General features: G+C 46.0%; 1 protein-coding gene across 3 annotated transcripts in view; it reads left to right on the top strand.

The window, feature by feature from the left end:
• The first annotated feature begins 8,208 nt into the window (after positions 1-8,208).
• Positions 8,209-27,555, top strand: part of CARD11 (caspase recruitment domain family member 11) — a 140,223-nt gene continuing 120,876 nt past the window's right edge. For all 3 annotated transcript variants that reach the window (XM_035283207.2, XM_054249011.2, XM_035283213.3), the window contains exon 1: positions 8,209-8,402. The gene's annotated coding sequence lies outside the window, so the exon portion shown is untranslated. The remainder of the gene's footprint in view (positions 8,403-27,555) is intronic.

Consider the following 27,555-nt stretch of genomic DNA (forward strand, 5'->3'; position numbering starts at 1 on the left):
TCAGCTCTTTAGATATGAACTCAGTGGCTGGTATCATAACTTTCAAAAGTGTTGAACTTGATGGAGCTTATGTTGGGAATAACATTTATATTTTTTATTTTTATATTTTCATTTTATTTCTCAATGAATTTTTCGAGTCTCCTTATATACTGACATTTTTGTAGATCTCTTGCACAATTACTGTTTTAGATTGTCCTATTTATTTATTTAGAAGAATTATTTTCATTTATTTTAGTCTTTCTTAGATCCTTCTTCCTAGATTTTTTTTTTTTTTTTTTTTTTTTTGAGATCTTGCTCTGTTTCTCAGGCTGGAGTGCAGTGGTTCAGTCATGGCTCATGGCAGCCTCCAACTCCAGGGCTCAAGGAATCCTCACACCTCAGGCTCCTGAGTAGCTGGGACCATAGTTGTGTACACAGCTAATTTTTAGGGTTTTTTGTTTGTTTGTTTGTTTTTTAGAGAGGGGTTTGCTATGTTTCCCAGTCTGCTCTTGAACTCCTAGCCTCAAGCAATCAATCCTCTTGCCTTAACCTCCCAAAGTTCTGGGATTACAGGCATCAGCCACTGCACTTGGCTCCTCAATTTCTTTTTCATTTTATTGTTGCCCATTCTCAAGGAACATTTTTTTCTTCAGGAGTACTTGGGAAGTAAATTTCCAAAGTTCCCTGCATGTTGAGGAATGTGTTTATTTTGCTCTCACACTTAATTGATAATTTGCTTGAATACAGAATTCTAAGTTTAGAGTAAATGTCCCTGAGAACACAGATGCATGACTCCCTTGTCTTTCAGCAGACAATGTTACTGATGAGAATTCTGAATCCCACTTGGAACTTGGCATCAGTGTGCATGATTTTTCTCTCTAAAAGATTTTAGACCCTTCTTATTATCCATCATTTTTTTTCTTTCCTGAAATTTAATGAGGCTATGTCTAGGTACAGATCTTTTTCATTCATCCTGCTTGGCCCTCTGTGATCTCTCTTCTCATGAAGAATCATGTCATTCTTCAGCTCTGACAAATATTATTGTTATCTCATGATTAATTCCACCCTCCACTTTCTCTCTTCCTGCTGGAACTCTTACTAAGTGGATATTGGTCTTTCTGAATTGATCATTTATGTCTCAACTTTTCTCTGAAACTTTTTATTTCTTTTTGGATTTTATTTTGTTCTCATTTCCAAGCCCAGGAGATAGACTTCACAGATATCTCTTTTGAGCCCTTCTTTTGAAATTAAGATTTATTTTATTATTCAGACAACGGTATATTTAATTTGCATGACCTGTTCCTTTATTCAGGCAGCCTGTTTCATAGTAATTTGTTCTTATTTTATGGATGTGATCCCTGCTTGAATCTCTCTGAGGATTCTCATTAGAGGATCTTTTTGGATCATTATGTTTCATTCCCTTCTCATCATTGTTCTCTTCCTACCCTTGGGAGATGATTGTCCAATTTGTTCATCTAAGTCCCATGTTTTCAAGCTGCTGATCTCTGTCCATGTTTGGGAAGATCCATGTTGACTCACGTGAAGTTTCCCTTGCCTTTTCCAACCTCTGTATGGAGGAGTGGCCAGCTGGGATATGGGGGGCAGGTGTGTTGTGTCAACAGGTAGCATTGCCTGTAAGGCTATGCTCTGGGAAATCCCGCATCCTTCACTGCACCAGTCCCTACTGAGATAAAAGCAGAAATTAAGAATAAGCATTTAGAAACTTTTATAGCACTTTTGACATTGACACAATAACCAACTGTGATCAGCCAGCTTGTGTCTTGAGTATCTTTTTAAAAATTCTATTTTCTAGTAATTAATTTTTATTGTATTTCACAAAAGTATCAGTCCGTAACAGATTAGATTTTTTTTAAGGCAGGTGGGAGTGAGGGTGTCTTTCACTGCAGATGGTTCCAGAAGCCCTGCTTTTGGGAACCCAGGCAGGGAGGGGCTATCCCAGCTGCCCCTCTGCTACCACATGAGGAAGGATTTTTTGAGTCCCTGCCTGCATTCTAAGAGCACTTGCCCCTCTGAGCAGCTTTTCAAAATTGATACATAATATTTTATATATTTGTGGTGTATGTATGATTTTTTTTTTTGAGACAGGATCTCATTCTTGTTGCCTAGAATGGTGTGATCATGACTCACTGCAGCCTCAACTTCCTGGGTTCAAGCAATTCCCCCACCTCAGCCTCCTGAGTAGCTGGAACCCCAGGTGTGTGCTACCACATCCAGCTAATTTTTTTATATTTTTGTAGAGATGGGGTCTTGCTATGTTGCCCAGGCTGGGCTCTAACTCCTGGGCTCAAGTGATCCTCCCACCTCAGCCTCCTGAGTGGCTGGAACTACAGGCACATGCCACCACACCCAGCTAACTTTTTTAAACTTTTTATGAAGATGGGGTCTTGCTATGCTGCCCAGGCTAGCCTCTAACTCCTGGCTCAAGTGATTCTCCCACCTCAGCCTCCCAAAGTGCTTGGATTATAGGCGTGAGCCACCATGCTCAGCCTTTTGTTATATGCATAGAATATGAAATGATCAGGTCAGGGTATTTGGGATATCCATCACCTTTAGTATTATCCTTTCTCCATGCTGGGAATAATTCAAGTCCTCTCTTCCAGCTAATTTGAAATATACAAGACATTGTTGCTAGCTAGAATCACCCTACTCTGCTGTCCAGCATTAGAACTTGTACCTTCCAACTAACTGCATGTCTGTACCCATCAAACCAAGAGTTTTCACTGGAAAGATCTCTCTGGCTTCAGTCTGGGGGAGAAGCTGAAGCAGCACAGTGGAGGGCTGGGGGAGGGAAGTGGGGCAGCCGTACCTGCCCCAGCAATTCTACAGATAATACTTCTATCAGTCACAGTGTCTGCCTTTCCTCTGAGCCTGTCTTAGTTCAATCCTGGCAGATCTCAGGGATTCTACAGTGGGAGAGCCACTCCCAGCCTTGCTGCTGACTCCCTGCTGCAGGTTCTGAGCTGGGGCCCCTGTCCGCTGCCTCCTGCCTCCCAAAAATGCTTCACACCTCTTATCTGCATTCTTCCCAGGCACCTTTTTATAACCTATCCCTTACTTTCTTGGCAGGTAAATTTGGTGTTTAGTTCACTGTCTTTTTTTCTTAGACACAGGGTCTCACTCTGTCACTCAGGCTGGAGTGCAGTGGTGGGATCACGGTTCACTGCAGCCCTGACTTCCTGGGCTCAAGCAGTCCTCCCTCCTCAGCCTCCCAAGTAACTGGGACTACAGGCAACTGCCACCATGTCCAGCTAATTTTCTTGCATTTTTGGTAGAGTCAGGGTCTCCCTATGTTGGCCAAGCTGGTCTCGAACTCCTGACCTCAAGTGATCCGCCTGCCTCGGCCTCCCAAAGTGCTGGGATTACAGACGTGAGCCACCAAGCCTGGCCTCTTGTTCCCGTTTTTGTATCTGTGATTCAAGAACTTTGGAATCAACTTCTCTCTGAGATCACAGAGGAATCAAGATACAAACCATGTCTAGGCATAAAGGAACTCAGTGGGGTACTGGTAATGTTCTATGTCATACCAGCTCCACCCAATAGAAATAAAATGTGTAATTTTAAATTCCTACTGGTAATACCAAAAAGAAACCAGGGAAATGCATGTTAATAACATATTTCATTTAACCCAACTTATCAAAATTATTATTTCAGCATGCAATCAATATAAAAATTATTAATGAGACCTTTTGCATTCTTTTTTACATATGAAGTCTTCACAATCTGGTTTCCTTTACACTCTCAGCACATCAATGCAGACATTACATTTTCCTCGGAAATACTTGACCTGTATTCAGATTTCATTAACTTTACAGTTGAAAAAGTAGATGAACATGGTCAAATCCTCAGATGTACTTAAAAGCTTTTCAATAACAGAATCAAGTGTTAGTTTTTGGATTTAGATTAAAAATAATTAAAATTAGCCAGGCGCAGTGGCTTATGCCTGTAATCCCAGCACTCTGGGAGGCCCAGGCGGGGGGATCACTTAAGGTCAGAAGTTTGAGACCAGCCTGGCCATCATAGTAAAACACCATCTCTACTAAAAATACAAAAATTAGCAAGGCATGGTGGCGGGTGCCTGCAATCCCAGCTACTCAGGAGGCTCAGGCAGGAGAATCCCTTGAACCTGGGAGGTGGAGGTTGCAGTGAGCCGAGATTGCACCACTGCACCCCAGCCTGGGCAACAGAGTGAGACTCCATCTCAAATAATAATAATAATAATAATAATAATGGAAGAGAATTTAAATCTTACTTCCTATTCTCTCCAGCCTCCTGTTAAAGCGCTCAACAGTCGAACGTGGCTAATGGCTGTCACATTGGACCACACAGTTCTATGTCCTCTTAAGGGCTTGGGTTATACAATATGTACATTTGTCAAAACTCATTGCATCATATAACTTTTAAATCATTTATTTATGTGTGTATGTATTTATTTGAGATGGGGTTTTGCTCTGTCACCCAGGCTGGAGTGCAGTAATGCAATCACAGCTCACTACAGCCATGAACTCTTGGGCTCAAGCGATCCTCCAGCCTCAGCCTCAGAAGCACCTGAGACTACAAGCACCTGCCACCAAGCCCAGCTTCATTGCATCATATGGTTAAAATCTGTTTATAAATGTCACCTAAACAAACCTCTTTAGTTAATGAGATGCATGATGGAATGTTTAACAGTGACATGCTGATGATGTCTGCAACTTACTTTGAAATACACTCCCCCCAAAAAAGACAGGAGGATTGATGGGGAGATAGATGGATAGATCTGTGATAAAGCCAGTACAGCAAAATGCTCATTGTAGAATCAAGTGGTGGGGTATATGGGGATCATCATTAGATGATTCTTCTAACTTTTCTGAACATTTGAAATTTTTAATAAGATGTTGCGGAAGAAAGAGGCTTGTCTTGATGAACTAGACCCTCATGCAATCCCATCCATAAAACTCAGAAACATAATGCTGAATGAAAGGGACCAGGCTCCGAAAAGAATCCATACATGCTGCCATTACATACATTTCACAAACAGGCAAATTGACTGATGCTGTCAGAGGCAGGAATGTGGCTACCCTTGGTAGGGGGGTAACTAGGACGAGAACCAAAGGTGCTTTCTGGGTAGCAGATGAAGTTCCATGTTTTGATAGCATGAAGTGTGGGTGTGGGTTACACCCACACTTAGGATAATGGCCTCCAGTTCCATCTAAGTTGCTGCAAAAATTCATCAGACTTTGCCGAATTTGTGGACTTTACTGCATACGTATCTCAACGGACATGTTTTGTTGTTTTGAGGCACTGCCTACATTTCATATCTTGCAGGAGGGAAGTCTGAACTTGCTTTCCTTCCTTCTTTCTTTCTTTCTCTTTATTTTTCTTCCTTCCTTCCTCCCTCCTTTCTTTTTTCTTTCTTTCTTTCCTTTCCTTCCTTCCTTCCTTCCTTCCTTTCTTTTTTCTTTCTTTCCTTCCTTCTTTCCTTTCTTTTTTCCTTCCTTCCTTCCTTCCTTTCCTCCCTCCCTCCTTCCCTTCCTCCCTCCCTCCCTCCCTCCCTTCCTTCCTTCTTTCCTTCCTCTTTCTGACAGAGTCTCACTCTGTCGCCCAGGCTGGAGTGTGGTGGCGCAAGCTTGGCTCACTGCAACCTCTGCTTCCCGGGTTCAAGTGATTCACCTGCCTCAGCCTCCCGAGTAGCTTCGACTACAGGTGTGCGCCACCATATCTGGCTAATTTTTTGTATTTTTAGTAGAGATGGGGTTTCACTGTGTTAACCAGGATGGTCTTAATCTCCTGACCTCGTGATATGCCCACCTAAGCCTACCAAAGTGCTGGGATCACAGGTGTGAGCCACTGAGCCCCGCCCAGCTCTTCTTTAAAATGGCAGGCCAGATGCCATGGCCCATGTCTGTAAATCTTGACACTTTGGGAGGCCTGAGCAAGAGGATTACTTGAGGCCAGGTGTTCAAGACCAGCCTGAGCAATGTAGTGAGACCTTGTCTCTACAAAAGATTAAAAAATCAGCCAGGCGTGATGCTGTGCGCCTGTGGTCCCAGCTTCTCAGGAAGCCAGAGCGGGAGGATGGCTTGAGCCCAGGAGGTCAAAGCTGCAGTGAGCCACGATCAAGCCACTGCACTTCAGCCTGGGTGGCAGAGCGAGACCCTGTCTCAAAAATAATAAAATAAAATAAAATGCCACTGCCTGATTTAGAGGTTTCATGGAGTACAAGCAGCGTGCTTCCCTGGTCCTGGGTACGCAGTGAGATGTGTCATTAGGGACCAAAGCCTAGAAGGCTGTGGGTCTTGGTGTTTATTTTAGAAGCTTTCTCTTTTTACGACCCTTACTTGTGTTTCTGAATACACTTTGCAGGAAGCAAAACTCATGTCTTCCTTCATCCCCAGTGCATGTGCACCAGTGCAAACATACTCCTCACTCGTATTTCAGGTTCTCGCGTGCTTGGACCAAAATCCCATTTTTTATTTATCATCTTACTGAAAGTTTAATTTATTGAAGGCCTTTCCTTCTAGCAGCTCAAGGAACTTTTCTCAGAACACTTTACACATGAAACAGAAGCCTTCATTCTCTAGCCATAATGAGGGGATCAAAAGAGAGGGAGAGAGATGAGAGGAGGGTGGTAAACTGAGGCAGCGTAGAATGGAAGGTGCAGAGGCTGAGGAAATGGGGAGGGAGTGGGAGGCAGTGGTCAGTTGCAGCAAGAATAGAGAAACTAAGGTTTTCTGGATATGCACGATTCATCCAGATTTTTTTTTCTATAGCTTTAGGGGTTCATGCGGTTTTGGGTTACACGGACAAATTGTGTAGTGGTGAAGTCTGGGCTTTTAGTGCACACATCACCAAAATAGTGTACATTGTACAGGGTAGGCTGTACCTAATAGGTGATTTTTCATCTCCTAACCCCTCCTAATCTTTCCCTTCTGAGTTGCCAATGTCCATTATCCCACTCTGCCTGCCTTTGCATACCCATAGCTTAGCTCCCACTTTTAAGTAAGAACATGTGGTATTTGATTTTCCACTCCTGAATTCGTTACTTAGGATAATGGCCTCCAGTTCCATCCAAGTTGCTGCAAAAAAACATTATTTTGTTCCTTTTTATGGCTGAGTGTATTCTATAGTGTGTGTGTGTGTGTGTGTGTGTGTGTGTGTGTGTGTATCACATTTTCTTTCATCACGATTTTTGAGTCCACAAACCATGTAAACCCTGGGACCATCCCACCCACCATGATGACCTTTTGGGGTAAATTATTAAAATGATGACATCCAGCTGGGCACGGTGGCTCATGCCTATAATCCCAGCACTTTGGCAGGCTGGGACTGGTGGATCACTTGAGGTCAGGAGTTAAAGGCCATCCTGGCCATTATGGTGAAACTCTATTTCTACTAAAAATACAAAACTTAGCCAGGTTTCATGGTGCACGCCTGTAGTCCCAGCTACTCAGGAAGCTGAGATTGGAGAATCCCTTGAACCCGGGAGGTGAAGCTTGCAGTGAGCTGAGATTGCGCCACTGCACTCCAGCCTGGGCGACAAAGCAAGACTCCATCTCAAAAAATAAAAGCAAAGTAAAATGGTGACATCCAAATCACAGTTACTCTTACAAGTATAGTTCACTGGAATGTTGAGCACACAAGCTGATTGTGGGTGTCTTGGGGCCCAAAGCTAGGGGGATGAGGAAAGCTTTTGCAGGGGTGCTGACCACTGGGATGCCCAGGAAGCTTCCAGAACAAAGGCTGAGGGAAGAAAGAAGCTTGGGCTGTAGGAGGCTGCAGGATTTGATGTGGGGCACCCCATCCCCGCATTGCAGTGACACGGCCTGGAATTTCTTCAGAAATTCGCCTAGACCTCTGGAGCCAGAGCCCTGGAGATCCTAGAAAGGGGATAGCCCCTCCCAAGGATAGCCCCACCTGGATTCTGCCTGGGGTCACAGCTGGGTGGGGACTGATGCCCAGGCTGGTCCACCCTCACCTGGAGGGATGCGGGTGGCTTGGCCCCCTGAGACTAGCCTTGGTCTCCCCATCCAGGGCTGCCTGATCGGTACCCAAGCACCTCCGCCCCAGGCCCTGTCCCCACTCCCACCCCCACCTCCTTAACCTCCCTCCTCCCTGAAGCACGGACTCCGCCCCCTCCTTCTCTTCCTTATCTTTTTCTAACCTTTCGCATTTTTTAGTCTCATTTCCTGTCGGGTTTTGCATTTCCCTCCCTCGCCCCTCCCAGCCTATGACATACTTTCTCTGCTTTTTTCTCTCCTGCCTTCTCTGGCCTTCGGACTCCTGCCCCGCGCCACCAGCAACTCCCTCCCGCCCTGCAACCCCTGGGGGGGCGGCGCCCCTCGGAGGGCCCGGTCGCCTGGAGGAAGCCAGAGGCCTGCATGGAGGAGACGCCCCGCGCAGCTGGCGGAGCATGAGCGCCTCAGGTAGGCACAGCGGGGATGGGGGGCTGGCGGAGGGGGAGCACGAGGCGGGGAGTTGGGGGAAGAGAGGAGGATACGGGGAGAAGATGGGGGGGCATCAGTGAGATGACAGAGTGGAGGAGTCGTTCGGGGATGGGAGTGGCTCATGCTGGCTAGAAGATGGGATGCTGGGGGCATCCTTCCCTCTCCATCTCTGTCCTCCTGTCCCCCTTCTCTCTCTCACTCTCCTCTCCCCTTTTTCCCTTCCAACCCTTTTTGTTCCTCACTTTCCACTTCGTGTACCTCTCTGTGTCTCTCTGAGCGTCTCTGAGTGTCGCTGCCGATCAAAGCCCCCACCTCCTCCTACTGGACAGGAAAGAATTGGGGGTCAGGAGGCTGGAGACCCGGAGGGTGCCCCTCGGTGCACCTGCCCCGGAGGGAGGAAGAGAAACTGTTCTGACACCTGACAGGCCCGGAAGTTTGCAGACCACAGCCCAGCCTGACTCAGAGGCTCCTGGGAAGGTGGGGCCTGGCTCAGGGAGGAAGGGCAACCCCACCAAAAGGGGGTGGGGAGCTGGGAGAGGACAGCCCCCCGCGGGGATTCTACTAGGAAGTGGATGGCAGGGGCACAGGAGGGGGCCCAGGTTCCCCACTGAAGCCCGGAGCAGGACCCTGAGAGCCACCTTCCCCAGAAGGTCCCTCAGGCCCGATGGGGCCACCAGGCCTTCTACTGAATGCCTTCTGCAGAGAGGGGCAGAGAGGGCGTTTCTGTCCCTGGGGGGCTCTGAGCACTGCTGGAGGCTGTCATGGGGACCCAGGTTCATGGACAGTGATCTCACTGAGAGCTTCAGAGCCACCCACACAAACTTGGTCTTGGACCAAACTGACCTCTCTCTGCCTGGCCTGCTCTCAGAGCCTTTGATTTGCAGTTCAAAAAATTTTCTCCTGGCATTCATGACTCATCTTGAAGGTGTAAGGTTACCAACCTACCAGAAAGGGGAGAAAAATAGTCGATTGGTCATTCTACATTTATTGAGTGCTCAGCCTGTGCATAATGCATGCCGGAAATCCTGGGAGCTCGGAATTAATGTGAGGACAGGAATTTCTCCGCAAGTGTCCATTTCTATGCTTTCCCTGAAACTCCAGTTCTCTCCCTAGCAAGGCATCTGTAAAGAGATGATAGCCCTGCCTCAGGCCAGGGGTGCCCTGAGGGTATCAGTGACCAGGACTCAGCTGAGTCAATTAAGGCCAGAGAATGCCTGGACCCGTGGAGATTTTACTTGCCTGGGTATCAGGCAGGCTGCGGCTCTACTGGCCCAGCAGGCTTCGCTTCATGCATGAATGATCCTTTACGTGATTTTTTAAAAATTGTGGTGAAATACACATGACATAAAATTAGCCCATTGAACCCTTTTGAAGTGCACAGCTGAGTGGCGTCAAGCACATTCACCTTGTCTTTCAGCTGTCACCGCTATCCAGTTCCAGAACTTTCTCGTCATTCCAAATTGAAACTGTGTTCCCCGTTAAAAAAGAACTCCCTGCCTCCCTCCTCAGCCCCTAGCAGCCACCCTTCTACATTCTGCCTCTAGGAATCCGGTGACTCTTGGAAGCCCATCTAAGTGGGCTCATACAATTTATGTCCTTCCTGTGTTTGGTTTATTTCTCTGAGCCTTGTGTCCTCAAGGTTCATCTATGTTGTAGCTTGTGACCAAATCTCCTTCCTTTTTCAGGATGAATAATGGGCTATCGTGCAAATAGACCATATTTTGTGTATCTGCTCATCCTTTATATGATTTTAAAAAGTGACTTCTGGCCAGGAGCGATGGCTCATGCCTGTAATCCCAGCACTTTGGGAGGCCAAGGCTGCCAGGTCACCTGAGGTCAGGAGTTCGAGACCAGCCTGGCCAAAGTGGCGACACCCTATCTCTACTAAAAATACACACACAAAATTAGCTGGGTGTTGTGGTGTGCACCTGTAGTCCCAATTACTTGGGAGGCTGAGGCAGGAGAATCGCTTTGAACCCTGGAGGTGAAGGTTGCAGTGAGCTGAGATGGTGCCACTGCACTCCAGCCTGGGCCACAGAGTAAGACTCCATCTCAAAAAAAAAAAAAGACTTCTAAACCTAACTCTTTAAAGATGACGACACTTGTTTGAATCCATCAGTGGGCGTGTGTGGGTGGCTTTGTACTTGGTGCCATAGGGGACGAAGAAATGGCGCTCCATCCCGAGTACATTCATCACACAGTCTGTTCAGAGTGTTGCTGAGATGCACATGAGAAGGAAAAGAATTAGGAGGAGCAGGAGGGCAACAGGGAGTGAGGTTGTGAGAGGAGGACTCAGAAGGTCCAGGGATTCCTGGAAGGTTCTGGGCTGAGATGATGCTGAAAATCTCAGGGAAGAAGGGCAGCCCCACCAAAAGGGGGTGCGGAGCTGTGAGATGAGACAGGACAGCCCCCCGAGTGGACACTATACTAGGAAGGGGGTGGCAGAATCACAGGAGGGGCCCAGGTTCTAGGAATCCAGGAGTTCAAGACCAGCCTGGGCAACATGGTGAAACCCTGCCTCTACTAAAAATACAAAAATTAGCCGGGCGTGGTGGTGGGCGCCTGTGATCCCAGCTACTTGGGAGACTGAGGCAGGAGAATTGCTTGAACCCAGCCTGAGGTTGCAGTAAGCTGATATTGAGCCACTGCACTCCAGTCTGGACAACAGAGCAAGGCTCCATTGCCAAAAAAAAAAAAAAAAAAAAAAAAAGCCTTCCATTCCCTCTTGCCCAGTGCCTGCACTCTCTGCTTAGCAGACAGTGCCCCCAGTGGCATTCCATCTTTTGGGTTGGTGCCCATGAAGGCGTGGGTTTGAGGCATGACTACTGAGCTGTGCTAGCCGTGTGACCTTGGACAGGCTTCCCATCACTGAAGCTCTCTGAGAGTCATTACTCTAATGAAATCAGGTTATCAATACTGATTATTTTCAGTATTGTCAGTTACAGCAAGCATAACATGAGAAAATACAACATAAGACATAGGATTACCTTTGCCGTGATGACTGATATCTGGGGCAGATCAGAGGTTGACTCTGGAGTGCAGACCCAGGCTGCAGCCTCCCAATAAAGACCAGATGGGTAGACCTCGTTACTTTTTTCTGGTACAGCATCAGATTCCTTGTCTGTAATCCCAATCTTACCGGGGAATTATGAGGCCCAAGGAAATCATAGACCGAGCTGATGCTCCGTCAATCTATCCTGTAGAAAAACCCTCACTCTTGGTGGTTGCAGTACCCAGTCAGTCTAGAAAATATCTTGATTGGCCAGGCACGGTGGCTCCTGCCTGTAATCCCAGTACTTTGGGAGACCAAGGTGGGTGGATCCCTTGAGCCCAGGAGTTCCAGACCAGCCAGCCTCAGCAACGTGGTAAGAAAAAAAAAAAAAAACACCTAAAAAATTAGGCAGGCATAGTGGTCCATCCTTACCTGGGAGGCTGAGGCAGGAGGATTATTTGAGCCAGGGATACAGAAGCTGCAGTGAGCCGAGATCGTGCCACTGTGCTCCAGCTTGGGCAACAGAGCGAGACCCTGTCTCAAACAAAAAAAAAAGAAAGAAAGAAAATATTTTGATTGATGGATCAAAATACAGAAACAAAAAAAGAAGGAAAAGGCAACTTCAAGGAAGCCCCTTAAACATGATCTTCTGCTAAAGAAAAATTACAAGGCACAGATTCCAGATGCCAACCTCATCCTGTGGCAGGCCACCCAAGATGAGCATGGCCAGGGCATTGCACACTACATACAAAGAAAACGCCCTGTCCTTGTCCCCACTCTCTCCTTGAGGGACTGCCGCTCTCTGGGTCAGTGGTTTTAATGGGGTGATTATTTTCAGGAGGGTAACCTTTTGGGTTGTGATTTGTTCAAGGGCTCAGAGATTATAATGGTCGCTGTCACATTTGTGTAATGGGTGTTGGTGGCCGAGAGCCAGAGGGTGATAAAAGTCCTCCCAGCCCTGCCCGTGTGGCTGTCACTTCTTCTTCCCCTCTCCTGCTCCTCCAAGCACACTTTTGTTCCTCCAAAGTGTTGGGTTCCTCCTGGCTCAGCCGGGGCCATTCCTCCATGGGCGTTATTCCTTGCAAGTTTGGGAGCCAGAAAGGGGCATGTGCAGTAACCATACCCACAAACAGGGCTCCATCCTCCTTGGTGTTCTAGCAAGTCATCTTCCTCCCTGCACCTCTGAGACGCAGGAATTTGCTCTCTTTGTACCCAAGTCTGATAGCAGCAGGGTAGGGGCTGTCCCATGCCACATCCTCGATCCTGGTGGTGTCAAAGGCAACACCTGCCAGGACAGTGCTGGTTACGATTGCTGCTGTCTCCTGGGACTGGCCTCATTCATTAAGAGGCAAGATGAAAAAAAAAAAAAAAAAAGCCAGGCACAGGGGTTCACACCTGTAATCCCAGCACTTTGGGAGGCCAAAGCAGGAGGATTGCTTAAACTCAGGAGTTGATAACCAGCCTGGGCAACATAGCATGACCCCATCTCTATAAAAAATACAAAAATTAGCTGGGTATGGTGGTATGCACCTGTGGTTCCAGCTACTCAGGAAGCTGAGGTGGGAGGATTGCTGGAGCCCAGGAGGTTGAGGCCGCAGTGAGCTGTGATTGTGCCACTACACTCCAGGATGGGCAACAAAGTAAGACTCTGTCTCAAAAAAAAAAAAAAAAAGGTAAAGCTGCTTTCGGGAGAGATCTACAGATTTAGAGCCCCGCAGACAGGGCGTCCATCCTGGCTCCACTGCCTGCAATCTCTGTGACCCCAATAAAGTCATCTGATGACTTTGAGCCTCAACTGCCATACGTGTAAAATGGGCATAAAATTACCACCCCTGGCCGCGTGTGGTGGCTCACACCTGTAATCCCAGCACTTTGGGAGGCCAAGGTGGGCAGATCACCTAAGGTCAGGGGTTCAAGGCCAGCCTGGCCAACATGGCAAAATCCTGTCTCTACTAAAAATACAAAAATTAGCCGGGCATGGTGGCGGGCACCTGTAGTCCCAGCTACTCAGGAGGCTGAGGCAGGAGAATCTCTTGACCCGGGAGGCAGAGGTTGCAGTGAGCCGAGATTGAGCCACTGCACTCCAGCCTGGGTGACAGAGTGAGACTCCATCACACACACACACACACACACACACACACACACACACACACAAAATACCACCCCTAGATTAGTACAGACCAAAGTGTTTCTGAACACCCCAAATGTGTCAAGGGTTTCTTTGGGCTTCTGCTTTTAAGTTTTACTTCTGACTTGGTTATTCAGAGGGCAGGAAGGAGAACAGAGAGAGATGAGTTAAATGCAAAAGAGATTGTATGTGGCAAAGAGCTGTTTCCTTAATTTACTAAGAACTCTTGTAACCCAATTAGACACAGGAACTGGCACACTTTTTCTTGAAAGCTCCAAATAGTAAATATTTTAGGCCTTGTGAGCCAGAGAGTCTCTGTCAAAGCTACCAACTCTGTCATTGTGGGGTAGAGGCAGCTGCAGGTGGCAGTGAGCGTGGCCACCTTTGGCACAGTGGATGATACAAGACTGGACCCTCTGTGGGAGTTTCCAGACTCCAGAATTAGAGAATCCAACACAATGGAAAAAACAGTGAAAGGGTACAAACACACTGAATATGAACAGGTCAGTCGACATGCTTTGTTTATAATTATATAAATGTGAAGTAATATAACAGGGACATAACGTTTTTCGCCTGTCAGACTGGCAAACATCAAAGAGTTTGATAGGCCAGGCATGGCAGCTCTTACATGTGATCTCAACACTTTCAGAAGTCCAGGTGGGAGGATCACTTCAGCCTAGGAGTTCAAGACAAGCCTGGGCAACATAGTGAGACCCCACCTCTACAAAAAAAAAAATTTAAAAATTAGCCAGGCATGGTGACAAGCACCTGCTATAGCCCCAGCTCCTCCAGAGGCTAAGATGGGAGGATCACTTGAACCTAGGAGTTTGAGGCTGCAGTGAGCTATAATTGCAGCACTGCACTCCAGCCTGGGCGACAGAGAGAGACCTTGTCTCTGAAATATAACAGGCCTGTGCTAGCATTATTTGCAGTTTAGTAAATTGCTGTCAGTGGATAAATGTTGGTGTGAAGTAAAACTGCATGTTGTTGACATTAATGCTTCGCTGCCTGTCTCTGCATAAGGATGATGTGATTCGTTGAAGTCTTATAAGAAGAAATGGCCTATTTTTAAAGGGATTCGAGTATGGTGGGTTCAGGGGGAAACGCTCAGCAGAAAAATCATGATGCGTCACACCGCTTTCCAGGCCTCCTGACTTCCATTCTCAGACGCATTTGAAAAGCCAACTTGTTAACCTGCAGAGCGCCTCTGGGAGCTGACTCAGTCATCCCTGTTTGCTGATAAACAGGCACCGTGATCTCAGTTTGCTACCCTGAGGCACGCGGAGGTTCCTGGCTTTTGGTGGGAAAGTTCTCGATCTTTGAAAAATATTTCTCCCCCTTCTTCTTAAAGGATATTCTTTTACAGGGCCCTGTTCCAAGTGTTCTGAACTTAGGGAGGTCTTAGATTGACGAAGAATATGACCTAGAAGGGAAATGACCCAGCTACGGTACAAGCAGAAGGCTGTGCAGGGATGCATCACCCTGTCTCCTCACTATTTTTTTTTTTTTTTGAGACAGAGTCTAGCTCTGCTGTCAGGCTGGAGTCAAGTGGCGTGATCTCCGTTCACAGCAACCACCCCCTCCCAGGTTCAAGAGATTCTCCTGCCTCAGCCTCCCAAGTAGCTGGGACTACAGTACATGACACCATGACCAGCTCATTTTTTAATTTTTTCTAGTGGTGAGGATTTTGCTATGTTGCCCAGGCTGGTCTCGAGTTCCTAGGCTCAAACTATCCTCCTGCCTCGACCTCTCAAAGTTCAAAGATTACAGACATGAGCCACTGTGCCCAGCCCTGTATCTTTCTTAACTAATTTATACATATATACATATTGTTTTAAAAATTATATATATGTAATTATATGTATAATTATATATGTGTATATAATTATGTATTTACATGTAATTATGTAGAATTATATTTATATATAATTATACAATTTACAATACAATAACTATATAATTTATATAATTTAATAATTTTATATACATACTTTTTGTTTTGAGACAGAGTCTCATTCTTGTTGCCCAGGCTGGAGTGCAGTGGCATGATCTCAGCTCACTGCAACCTCCACCTCCTGGATTGAGGCAATTCTTCTGCCTCAGCCTCCTGGGTAGCTAGAATTACAGGTGTGTGCCACCACCCCTGGCTAATTTTGTATTTTTAGTAGAGATGGGTGTCACCATGTTGGCCAGCTGCTATCAAACTCCTGACCTCAGGTGATCTGCTCGCTTCAGCCTCCCAAAGTGCTGGAATGACAAGTGTCAGCCACTATGCCCACCCATAATTTTAAAATATATTTTAATATCCTGGCAGAGTCAGACTAACGGGCCTCAGAGGCCCTCCTTGCCCTGCCCCGGTGGCCCCACTTCCTCCTCCCACCTGCCTGGTGCCTCCTGCCCCTGCGCCTGGCACCTCCCCCTGCCCTGTACCTGAGATGATGACCTGCCCACCTGCCAAGGCCCACTCTGCACAGGCACCAGTGCCCACCTCTCTCCAGTCAAATATGCCTCTCCAGCAACTGTCTTCTCTCTCTGCTGCATCATCCATTCTGCATTCCCTCTCTACGGGGCCCATTCCTATCAGAGTGCTGCTGGTCTACTGCAGTTTCACCCACTTTCAAACAAACGACAACCCTGGCTTGATTTTACATTCCCCTGCAGCCATCACGGTGTTTCTCTGCACCCCCTTTGTATTGATTTGCTGGGGCTGTTGTAACAAAATCCCACAGACTGGGCAGCTGCAGCCACAGACATTTATTGCCTTGCATTTCTGGAGGCTGGAAGTCTGAGATCAAGGCGTCGGCTGGGCCAGCTCCTTCTGAGGCCTCTCTGCGCAACTCACAGGTGACGTCTTCTCCCTGCATCCTCGCCTGGCTTTTTCTCTTGGGTGTGTGTCCCCTGGGTCTCTATGCCTCTAATTCCCTCTTTGTATAAAGACACAGGTCACGGCCAGGGGAGGTAGCTCAGGCCTGTAATCCCAGCACTTTGGGAGGCCAAGGCAGGCGGATCATGAGGTCAAGAGATGGAGACCAAGCTGGCCACCTGGGACTACAGGTGGTCCCAGCTACTCAGGAGGCTGAGATAGGAGGATGGCTTGAACCTGGGAGGTGGAGGTTGCAGTGAGCTGAGATCGCACCACTGCACTCCAGCCTGGTGACAGAGTGAGACTCCATCTCTTAAAAAAAATAAGACACAGGTCAGGTTGGATTAGAGTCTACTCCAATAACTTTAATTTCATCACCTCTTTAAATACCCTGTCTTCAAATACCATTTGGTATTTGGGCTGAATCCTGTCCCCCCAAATTCTTATGTGGACATCATAAGCCCCAGGACCTCAGAATGGGACTGTATTTGAAGGCAGGGTCTTTAAAGAGGTAATGAAACTACAGTGCAGCTTTGGATGTAATCTCAGCACTTTGGGAGGCTGAGGCAGGAGGATCACTTGAGGCTATGAATTTGAGACCAGTCTGGGCAACACAGGAGACCCTGTCTCTACAGTAAAATATTAAAAAGCCATGTATTGGGGTATGTGCCTGTGGTCGCAGGTACTCAGGAGGCTGAGGTGGATGATCACTTGAACCCAGGAGGCTGAGGCTATAGTGAGCTACGATGACAAGACTGCATTCCAGCCTGGGTGACAGAGCAAGACCCTGTCTAAAAATAATAAGTAAATAAACAAAAACACAATGTCACCAATGCTTTTATCTGATAGTCCATTCTCAGTCCTTATAGATCTTGACCTCAGCAGCATGGCATAAGGCCCATTCTTCTCTTTGAAACATATGTTCCTTGGTTTTGGGTCCTCTCCCCCTTGGTTTTTTTCCCTCTTTACTGTCTCCTTCACCTCTGAGGTCACACTGCCTGGAGCTCAGTCCATGGGCCTCTTCCCCTGGGTGGTCTCCTCCCACGTCCCACTTTAAAAGTCATCTATATGCCAACGACTCCCAAGTTTATATCTTCTGCCCAGCCTCTCCTCTTGAACTTTAGACTTTAATATCCAACTGTCTTGACATGTCTGCTTGGACATGGAGTGAATCCAAAATCAAACTTGTGATTTTCCAAACCCTTTCTTCCATCCTGCCTGAGGCTCGGGCTGAAGATCCTCGGAACTGTCTTTCATTTAGCTCTTGGTACTTTGTCTGCTTTCTAGGCACAGAAAAGAAAATTGGCTCTGGCTAGGTCATGAAGAATGCCATTCTCATCCATTCTCATGCATCTTTTGATAGGAAAATCTTTTTTTTTTTTTTTTTTTTGAGACACGTCTCACTCTTGCGCAGGCTGCAGTATAGCAGCATGATCTTGGCTCATGGCAACTTCCACCTCCTGGGCTCAAGCAATCCTCCTGCCTCAGCCTCCCGAGTAGCTGAGACTATAGATGTGCACCACCATGCACAGCTAATTTTTGTACTTTTTATAGAGATGGGATTTTGTCATGTCACCCAGGCTGGTCTCAAACTCCTGGATTCAAGGGATCTACCCACCTTGGCCTTCCAAAGTGCCGGGATTATAGGCGTGAGCCACCTTCCTTGATGGGGGACTTCTTTCTGCAGCAGATGGGGCACTGCACAGTGCACTGGAGAGGCCACTGGGCTCAGAAAGACGGGATTTGGGTTTCAGAACACTGACTCACTGGGCAGTCTGAGATAAGTTCCCTTTCACTTCTGGGGCTCAGTTTTCTTGTAAGTCAATTGAGAAGATGGACAGGGACTGGTGTGGTAAATAGGTTGTATCTGGCAGGCCAATTCCAATCAACTAGTAATGGCTTGCTGGAGCACTGCGTTGAGGACACAAACTCAGTGGTCGACTGCCGATGTTTGCCATGGGTATGAATCTGAATGTGGAAGCCGGGCTGCCCCATCAGTCATCTGCATTTGCTCTGCATGACCAAGAGCCCTTCCAGCCTTGAAAATCCACGCTATAAAGACACATGCATGAGAATGTTCATTGCAGCACTCACTATTCTTCATAGAAAAGACCTGGAATCAACCTAACTGTCCATTGATGACAGATTGGATATAGAAAGTGTGGCATATGTGTACACCATGGAATACTATGCAGCCATAAAAAAGAATGAGATCATGTCTTTTGCAGGAACATGGATACAGCTGGAGGCCATTATACTAAGGGAATTAATGCAGATACAGAAAAACAAATACTGCATGTTCTCACTTATAAGTGGGAGCTAAATGATGAGAGCACATGGACACAAAGAAAGGAACAATACACACTGGAGCCTCCTTGAGGGTGGAGGTTGGGAAGAGGGAGAGGATCAGAAAAAAAGTAACTATCGGGGGCTGGGCACAGTGACTCATACCTGTAATCTCAGCACTTTGGGAGGCCAAGGTGGGCAGATCACTTGAGATCAGCAGTTCAAGACCAGCCTGGTCAACATGGCAAAAATCCCTTCTCTACTGGAAATACAAATTTAGGTGGGCATGGTGGCAGGTGCCTGTAATCCCAGCTACTCAGGAGGCTGAGGCAGGAGAATCACTTGAACCCAGGAGGTGGAGGTTGCAATGAGCCAAGTTGTGCCACTCTACTCCAGCCTGGGTAACAGAGTGAGACTCCATCTCAGGAAAACAAACAGACAAACAAACAAAAAGCTATTGGGTACTAAGCTTAGTACCTGGCTGATGAAATAATCTGTACAACAACCCCCATGACAATAGTTTACCTATATAGCAAACCTGCAGGTATACCCCAGAACCTAAAATAAAAGCTAAAAAAAAAAAAAATTCCATGATGACCTTGTGACCTTGAGCAAATTGCTTCACTGTCCCAAGATTTTGCTTCTTCATGAATAAGATGGAGATAAATAATCCCTGTCTTGCCACTACCCAGAATCCCTCTCAGACAACGTTAGATGAAAAACGGTGCTGGAGGTTTATACGCAATGTTATATAAAGGGGAAGTTTTATTTTTATTAATTGACCTCTCTAGCTATGGATTCCTATTGGTCATGCGCTCCTCTGAGCCATCTGACTGGGTGGATTAAAAGCCCTTGCTTTCCCTGTTAATGGATTCCGTTTGCTACCCCCTACTCCAGCAAGACAAATGTCAGTTGGATTTCCCTAGTGCAGAGGAGAAAGGGGATTGATATGGATGTAGGATGCAGGATGTGATCCTTCCATGCTTGGAAGATCTCAGCATTCTTTTTTTTTTTCTTTAAGTTCTAGGATACATATGCAGAAAGTGCAGGTTTGTTATATAGGCATACATGTGCCATGGTGGTTTGCTGCACCTATCAACCCGTCATCTAGTTTTTCGTTTTGTTTTGTTTTTGTTTTTTTGAGACCAAGTCTTGCTCTGTCCTCAGGCTGGAGTGCAGTGGCGCATTCTTGGCTCACTGCAACCTCCAATTCCCTGGTTCAAGTGATTCTCTTGCCTCAGCTCCCCAAGTAGCTAGGATTACAGGCACCCACCATCACACCCAGCTAATTTTTTTGTATTTTGAGTAGAGATAGGGTTTCACCATGTTGGCCATGATGGTCTCAATCTCCTGACCTCATGATCCACCCACCTTGGCCTCCCAAAGTGCTGGGATTACAGGCGTGAGCCACCGCACCCAGCCCCGTCACCTAGGTTTTAAGCCCTGCATGCATTAGGTATGTATCCTAATGCTCTCTCTTCCCCTGGGCTCCACCCCACAACAGGCCCCAATATGTGATGTTCCCTTCCCTGTGTCCATGGATCCCAGCATTCTTAAAACCCCCAGGCAGGTGGCAGCCTGGAGGGTTTCTTCAGGGTCACTCAGCTAATCAGTGACCAGAGGGTCTTGTACCACAGAACTCAGAGCTTCGAGTTCCCACCTACTGTTCCCACCACTTCTGTACAACGGGTGGGGACAAAAATCTTCCCAAAGTAAATTTTGAACTCCCTTAAGGGTTCCTTCTTGTTATCCAAATCCCTGGAGTTAAATTAATTCTCCAGTTGGGCAGCTAGGAGCAGTCAGTCTCCCTGGCGTGCTGCAGAGTGCAGCCCTGGTTAATTTCTGGAGTGGGGACATGCCCTGCAGCCTCTGAGAACCCAGCGGAGATATCCAGACATATCTCTTTTTGTTATCTGAGGAAAATGTCCCTGTCCCTAAATCTACAAGCCCTCTGTCTTTCACCTTGAATGTTGTTAATGCCCTGTGTTTTCTGTTCAAATCCCAAATAGAGCCTCTCTCTGCAGCCTCCTGTATGTATTAACTTTTCCCAGAGACCCAGAGGAGCCATCTGTTCTTCTATTATTTGGTTTAAGCAAAGCTTTGGGGCATTTCTTCTTGCCAGTGGGATATTCCGAGCTGGATTCATTACCCAGGCCCTTATTTATTAGCGTGTGTGTTTTATTGTAATGCATTTCATTTCCTTCTGTCTTTTAGTCTGGGCTTCATCCTGGAGCCTCTGTCATGAACAGTGTTTGGTGCTGTATGAATTCAGATGCATTCAAAACCCTTGTAAGACATAAAGGGCTTTTTTTTTTCTGGTTTGATGATTTTTTTTCTTCTTCTTCTTTTTTAGTGGCAGATAAATAAAGGACTTGAGTTTCCTGTAGGACTGGAAACAGTGAATCAGATTTTTGTTTTGTTTAAAACCTGAAAATCTCAGGCAGGAATTGAGAGTCTCTGGACGGAGCTGAACACTGTGTTTAGGTATCTGAGGTGTTACCCCGTTCCCGATGGGCCATTCCATGGGAGAGGGGGTGTCCACCCACAGAGACTGATTTGACAGGTACCAGAAAGGTTGCCTGAGTCAAAAGGGGGCCTGGGGCAGAGTGGGCACTTCCTCTGTTGACTTGCTGTCCCAGGAGGGTATTTTAGTGATTCAGTGTCTGCTGTGATTCACAGAACAGCCAGTGCCACGAGTGTGTGGTCTGCTACATGCCGGCCATGTGGCCTTGGAGGAGCCATTGAGTTGCTCAGCACTTCTCTTCCTGTCTGTGACATCCTCATGTCACAGCACCCTTCTCCTTGGAAATTTAAATAAGACACTGGCCATTCATTAGCAGAGTGACTTAGAGCATCCTTTCCAATTCTTTCTTTTTTCCTTTTTTTTGAGATGGACTTTCATTCTTGTTGTTCAAGCTGGAGTGCAATGGCACCATCTTGGCTCATTGCAACCTCCGCCTCTCAGTTTCAAGTGATCTTCCTTCCTCAGCCTCCCGAGTAGCTGGGATTACAGGTATGCGCCACCATGCCTGGCTAATTTTTTGTATTTTTAGTAGAAATGGGTTTCACCACGTTAGCCAAGCTGGTCCTAAACTCCTGACCTCAGGTGACCTACCTGCCTCGGCCTCCCAAAGTACTGGGATTACAGGTGTGAGCCACTGCACCAGGCCTTAAAAAAAATTTTTTTATTTTTTATTTTTTTTAGATGGAGTCTCGCTCTGTCTCCCAGCCTAATGCAAAGATAGGATCATGGCTCCTTGCAGCCTCTACCTCCCAGACTCAAGTGATCCTCTCAATACAGCCTCCTGAGTACCTGGGACCACAGACATGCACCACCATGTCCAGCTAATTTTTGGTTTTTGTTTTGTTTCTAGAGACAGGGTTTTTGCCATCTCCAATTCTAAAATAAGTGTGAACCCTTTACAAAGCCCTTAAACCTCTCTGCTAGTCCCCATTCATTAACACCCATTACTGTCATGACCCACTTAACACATACCCAGAGTCTACCATGCGTAGACACTCTGAGTTGCTAGGGATAAAAAGAAAGACAGGGTCCCCACCCCAGCAAGCCTGTCGTCTGAGGAGGAGACAGACGTATAAACAGTCAGTTGCGAAGTAATGGAGTTGCTGTAACGGTTGCTTGAAATGAAGACAGACCTTGGGGAGAGGAACAGACAGGTCTGCCCGAAGGAGTCAGGAAAGACCTCCCAGAGCCGACAGAAGTTGAAATGAGACTGGGAAAATAAATAGGTTTTTGCCTGGCAGGGCAGTCGGCGAAGTGGGAAGCACAGAGCTGTGGTGGTGTGGTTACTGTTAGCGCTGGAAAAAAGATGTGAGGATGTGGAAATGGGGCAGGGGAGGCCACAGGAGCCCTGGGGTGCTGTGCCAAGGAGGGCAGATGCTGTCCTGTGGGCAGGGGTGTGCCGCCGGGGTGTTCTGAACAGCAGCTGCAAGCAGGATGGATGCACGAGTTACAGAGATCACAGGCAGCAGAGACCACAACAGATGGGACCCTCAAGGCAAGAGGCAGCCCCTCCTTTAATGGGACACGGGCCAGGGATAGTTATCATTGTGATTTTAGATTAACTTTGTGTTGAAGTATTGTGTGCATGCAAGAGACACACACACATCCTCAGTGTGTAGCTCAGTGGATTTTCACAAAGTGAACACACCGGTGTCCCCCAGTGACACCCAGCTCAAGGAACAGAACACGACCAGCTAAAAAATAATATTGTAATATAATAATAATAATAACATTGAATAGCATAAGAATTTTTTAGTATAAGTACACCCCAAATATTGGATAGGACATTCTTGTGCTAAAAAAAAAAATTATTTATGCTGGGCGTGGTGGCTCACACCTGTAATCCCAACAACAAGTTGAGTTGTTTCCAATTTTTAGCTACAATGAATAATGCTGCTACAAGCATTCATTCATTCATTCTTCTTCTTCTTCCTCCTCCTCTTCTTCCTCCTTCTTCTTCTTCTTTTTTTGTGTGGGGGGGTGGAGTTGGGGGGTTCTCCCTATGTTGCCCAAGTTGGTCTCGACCTCCTGGGCTCGGATGTTCCTCCTGCCTTGGCCTCCCAAAGTACTGAGAGTAAAGGCATGCGCCATGCCCAGCCAAGCATGCATTCTTTGTGTCTTTTGGAAACATGTGTTTGGCCACTCAAGAGCGGATGTGCTGCATCTTAGGCAGGCAGATCACATGAGGTTGGGTGTTCGCGACCAGCCTGGCCAACATGGTGAAACCCTGTCTCTACTAAAAATTTAAAAAAACCTGGCATGGTGGTGGGTGCCTTTAATTCCAGCTACTTGGGAGGCTGAGGCAGGAGAATCAACTGAACCCAGGAGGTAGAAGTTGCAGTGAACGGAGCTCGTGTCACTTCACTCCAGTCTGGCTTGGGCAACAGAGTGAGACTGTCTCAAATTTAAAAAAATCATTTGTTTTTAATTCAAAATTTAAATGTAATTGATTGTCCTCTGTTTCTTCTGGCAACCCTAGTTTAATCCATGTTGTTGCTTGCAGCAGTAGTGCCTTCATTTTTTATTGCCAATAATTCATTTTTTATTGCCAATAATTCATTTTTTATTGCCAATAAGTAGTATCACATTTTATTTATACTACTATTGATGGATATTTGAGTTGTTTCCAATTTTTAGCTACAATGAATAATGCTGCCATAAGCATTCATTCTCTTCTTCTTTTTTTTTTTCTTTCGGATAGAGTTGGGGGGGGGGTCTCATTATGTTGCCCAGGCTCGTCTCAACCTCCTGGGCTCAGGTGATCCTCCTGCCTTGACCTCCCAAAGTGCTAAGATTAAAGGCATTAGCCACCATGCCCAGCCAAGCATTCATTCTTATGTGTCTTTTGGAAACATGTGTTTGGCCATTCAAGAGTGGATTTGCTGGATTTTAGAATATGTTCATATTCTGCTCTAATAAATACTACCAAATAGTTTTTCAAGGATGTTGTTTGAATCTACATTCCCATTAGTAATGGATGATTGTTCAAGTTGCTCCTCACTCTTACTCACACATGGTATTATCTGTCTCTTAATTTTAGCCATTCTGGAAGGCATTTAGTCAAAACAAATAATTTTGTGGCTTTAATTTGCATTTTGCTTATGACTAATTAGGGTGTATTTTCATGTGTTTATTGGCCATTTCAGTTAGCCTCCTTTGCAAAGTGCCTGTTTAAGTGTTTTGCCCATTTTTCTATTGGGTTGTCTTTTTCTTATTGAATTGTAGTAATTCTTTACGTATGATAGACATGAGTTCTTTGTTGGATATATGTATTGTAGATTTTTTTTTCAGTTTATGACTTACCATTTTACTCTCTTAATAATCTGCTGATGAACAGAAGTTCTTAATTTTAATGCAGTCCGATTCATGTGTGTATTTTTTTCTTATAGTTAATTTGTTTTGAGTTCTGTTTAAGGATTCACCTATCCCAAGGCTTATGTTTCCTTCTAAAAGCCTTATTGTTTCATCTTTCACATTTACGTCTGCAATTCATCTAGAATGGGTTTTTTCCTTTAAACTCAACTTTACTGAGGTATAATTTACATACAGTAAACTCATTGAGTTTTGGTCAATATATATATTCCACGTAACCACAATCAAGATTTAGAGCATTTCCATCACCCTCAAAACGTTGCGTCATGTACTTTTGCTACTCAGAGTATATTCCAGGGACCAGCATTAGACTCCCCTTGCAGCAGCTACCCCACCCCAGACCTAGCATTTTAACTAGGTTCCCAAGTACACAGTATGCACACTAAAGGTTTAGAGACAATCTGTGCTCCTTTGGAGAAAGGTGACAAGCCAAAAATGCTGCTTCCATTGTTACAAATAGTGTAGCCTGAAGCAAGGCCAAGGTAAATGATAGATGATTGCATTTAGGGGGAAAATGAGAGAAGAACTACGCTGGGGAGAAATAGTGAAGTCATTACAAAGGGAATACCCTTTATTCCCTGGAACAAACACCTATTCTCCCTGAGGCCTGGCCCCAGTAACATGGCAGGGTGTGACACCTGCAGATTTGAGGGACAAGACTTTCCCCTGGAGAGACTGTGGGCTCCCAGGGAAGCTGCTTCCTAGTCTTGGTTCTGGACCATGGTGTAGAAAGCCATTTCAGTGACCACATCCAGAAGAGACTTAATTTTAGGTTGCAGTTGTTTTCTTTAAGTTTCCTTCAAATTTTTATCAAAACAATATGTGTACTTGGTTTACAAAAGTCAAACACAGCTAGGTGTGGTGGCTCCTGCCTGTAATCCCAGCACTTGGGGAGGCCAAGATGGTTGGATCGCCTGAGCTCAGGAGTTAGAGACCAGCCTGAGCAACATGCCAAAACCCTGTTTCTACCAAAAAAATACAAAAAATTAGCCAGGTGCAGTGACACACACCTATACTCCCAGTTACTCAGGAGGCTGAGGTGAGAGGATCACCTGAGCCTGGGAAGTCGAGGCTAGAGTGAGCCATGGTCATGCTACTGTACTCTAGCCTAAGCAGCAGAGTGAGACCTTGTCTAGAAATAAACCATCAAATACTATCACATGGCTTAAAATAAAAAAGAGTAGTCCTCTAGCCTGCCCCTCCCTACTTCTGAATCCTGTTCTTCCAACATTTTAATCACCTACCCTTCCAGATGGCACCTTATCCCCACACCTGTTGTCCCCATAATTTTCCGGAGAGTAAACCTACCTTCTCCTATCAGGGTTGTGGGGGGGATTCAGGTGGCTCACCTGCTCCTTTGACATTTCCTCCACTCATCTGCTGGCCTCAGCCCTGCCCTGCACACCATCTCCTGCAATACAAAAAATGCTTCCATTTTCTGAGCCCTTCTGGGGTTCTGCAGAGAAAACGGTCTCTCCTTCTCAGCCCTTCCACCATTAGGCACTCAGGTTTCATCCTTCTGCAATGTTAAGTCTGTAAACGTTTTTAAATTATAAATTAGATTTCTTGAAAATTTCAGATGAATATATATACAGATATTCCCTGACTTATGATAGGGTTATATCCCGATGAACTCACATATTTTCACATATAAGTTGAAAATATGTGAGTCAAAAATACATTTAGTAGGCCGGGTACGGTGGCTCACACCTGTTACCAAGCACTTTGGGAGGGTGAGGTGGGTGGATCACCTGAGGCCAGGAGTTCAGGACCCGCAGCCTGGCCAACATGGTAAAACACTGTCTCTACTAAAAAATACAAAAATTAGCCAGGCATGGTCGCAGGCACCTGTAATCCCAGCTACTCGAGAAGCTGAGATAGGAGAATTGCTTGAACTGGGGAGGTGGAGGCTGCATGAGCTGAGATCACATCATTGCACTCCAGCCTGGGCGGCAAGAGCAAAACTCTGCTTCAAAAAAAAAAAAAATGCATTTAGTACACCTGCTGAACATCCCAGAGTGGCCTGGCATACCTTAAACATGCTCAAAACACACATTAGCCTACAGTCGGGCAAAATCTTCTCACAGGAAGCCGATTTTCTAATACAGTGTTGAATATCTCTTGGCAGTTATTGGATACTGGCCATACTGAAGTGAAAAACAAAATGGTTATTTGGGTACTCGAGAGAGTTTTACTAAATGCCTGTCACTGTGCACCGTTGTAAAGTCAAAGAATGGTAGGTCGAGCCATCATAGATTTGGGATGATCTGTATATAGATCAATACATCATAGGAAATGCTAGCAATAAGATTTCACATTAAAGTATAGGTATTTATTTATGTGAATGGCTTATGGGAGAACTCCAGTTAAATTTATTTCCAAAGAAATATCCAGTTGTTTTTGCAGCTGATCTTTTTCCCACTGATCTGCCAAGTTTCTTATATATCAACATTTCCAAATAATCATGATTTGAGATCTGAACCCAAGATCTGTTTTGTTCCTTAGATCTACTTGTCCTTCTCCAAAAAAATACAAAGCTATCTTCCCCCAGCCTCGTTTTGTGACCTCTCAGGTGTTTTTGTTGTTCTTTTCTTTCTTTATTTTTTGAGACAGGGTCTCTGTCACCCAGGTTGGAGTGCATTGGTGCCATCATAGCTCACTGCAGCGTCAACCTCTTGGACTCAAGCCATCCTCCCACCTTAGCCTCCCAAGTAGCTAGGACTACAGGCACATAACACCTAACCTGCCTAATTTTTTATTTTTTACTTATTTATGTTTTTTGAGACAGAGTTACACTCTTGTTGCCCAGGTTGGAGTGCAGTGTCACGATCTCAGCCCACCTCAACCTCTGCCTCCCAGGTTCAAGTGATTCTTCTGCCTCAGCCTCCCAACTAGCTGGAATTACGGGCATGTGCCACCACACCCAGCTAATTTTGTATTTTTAGTAAAGATGGGGAATCTCCATGT

This window comes from Callithrix jacchus, chromosome 2, assembly GCF_049354715.1.
Source record: "Callithrix jacchus isolate 240 chromosome 2, calJac240_pri, whole genome shotgun sequence".
NCBI lineage: Eukaryota > Metazoa > Chordata > Mammalia > Primates > Cebidae > Callithrix > Callithrix jacchus.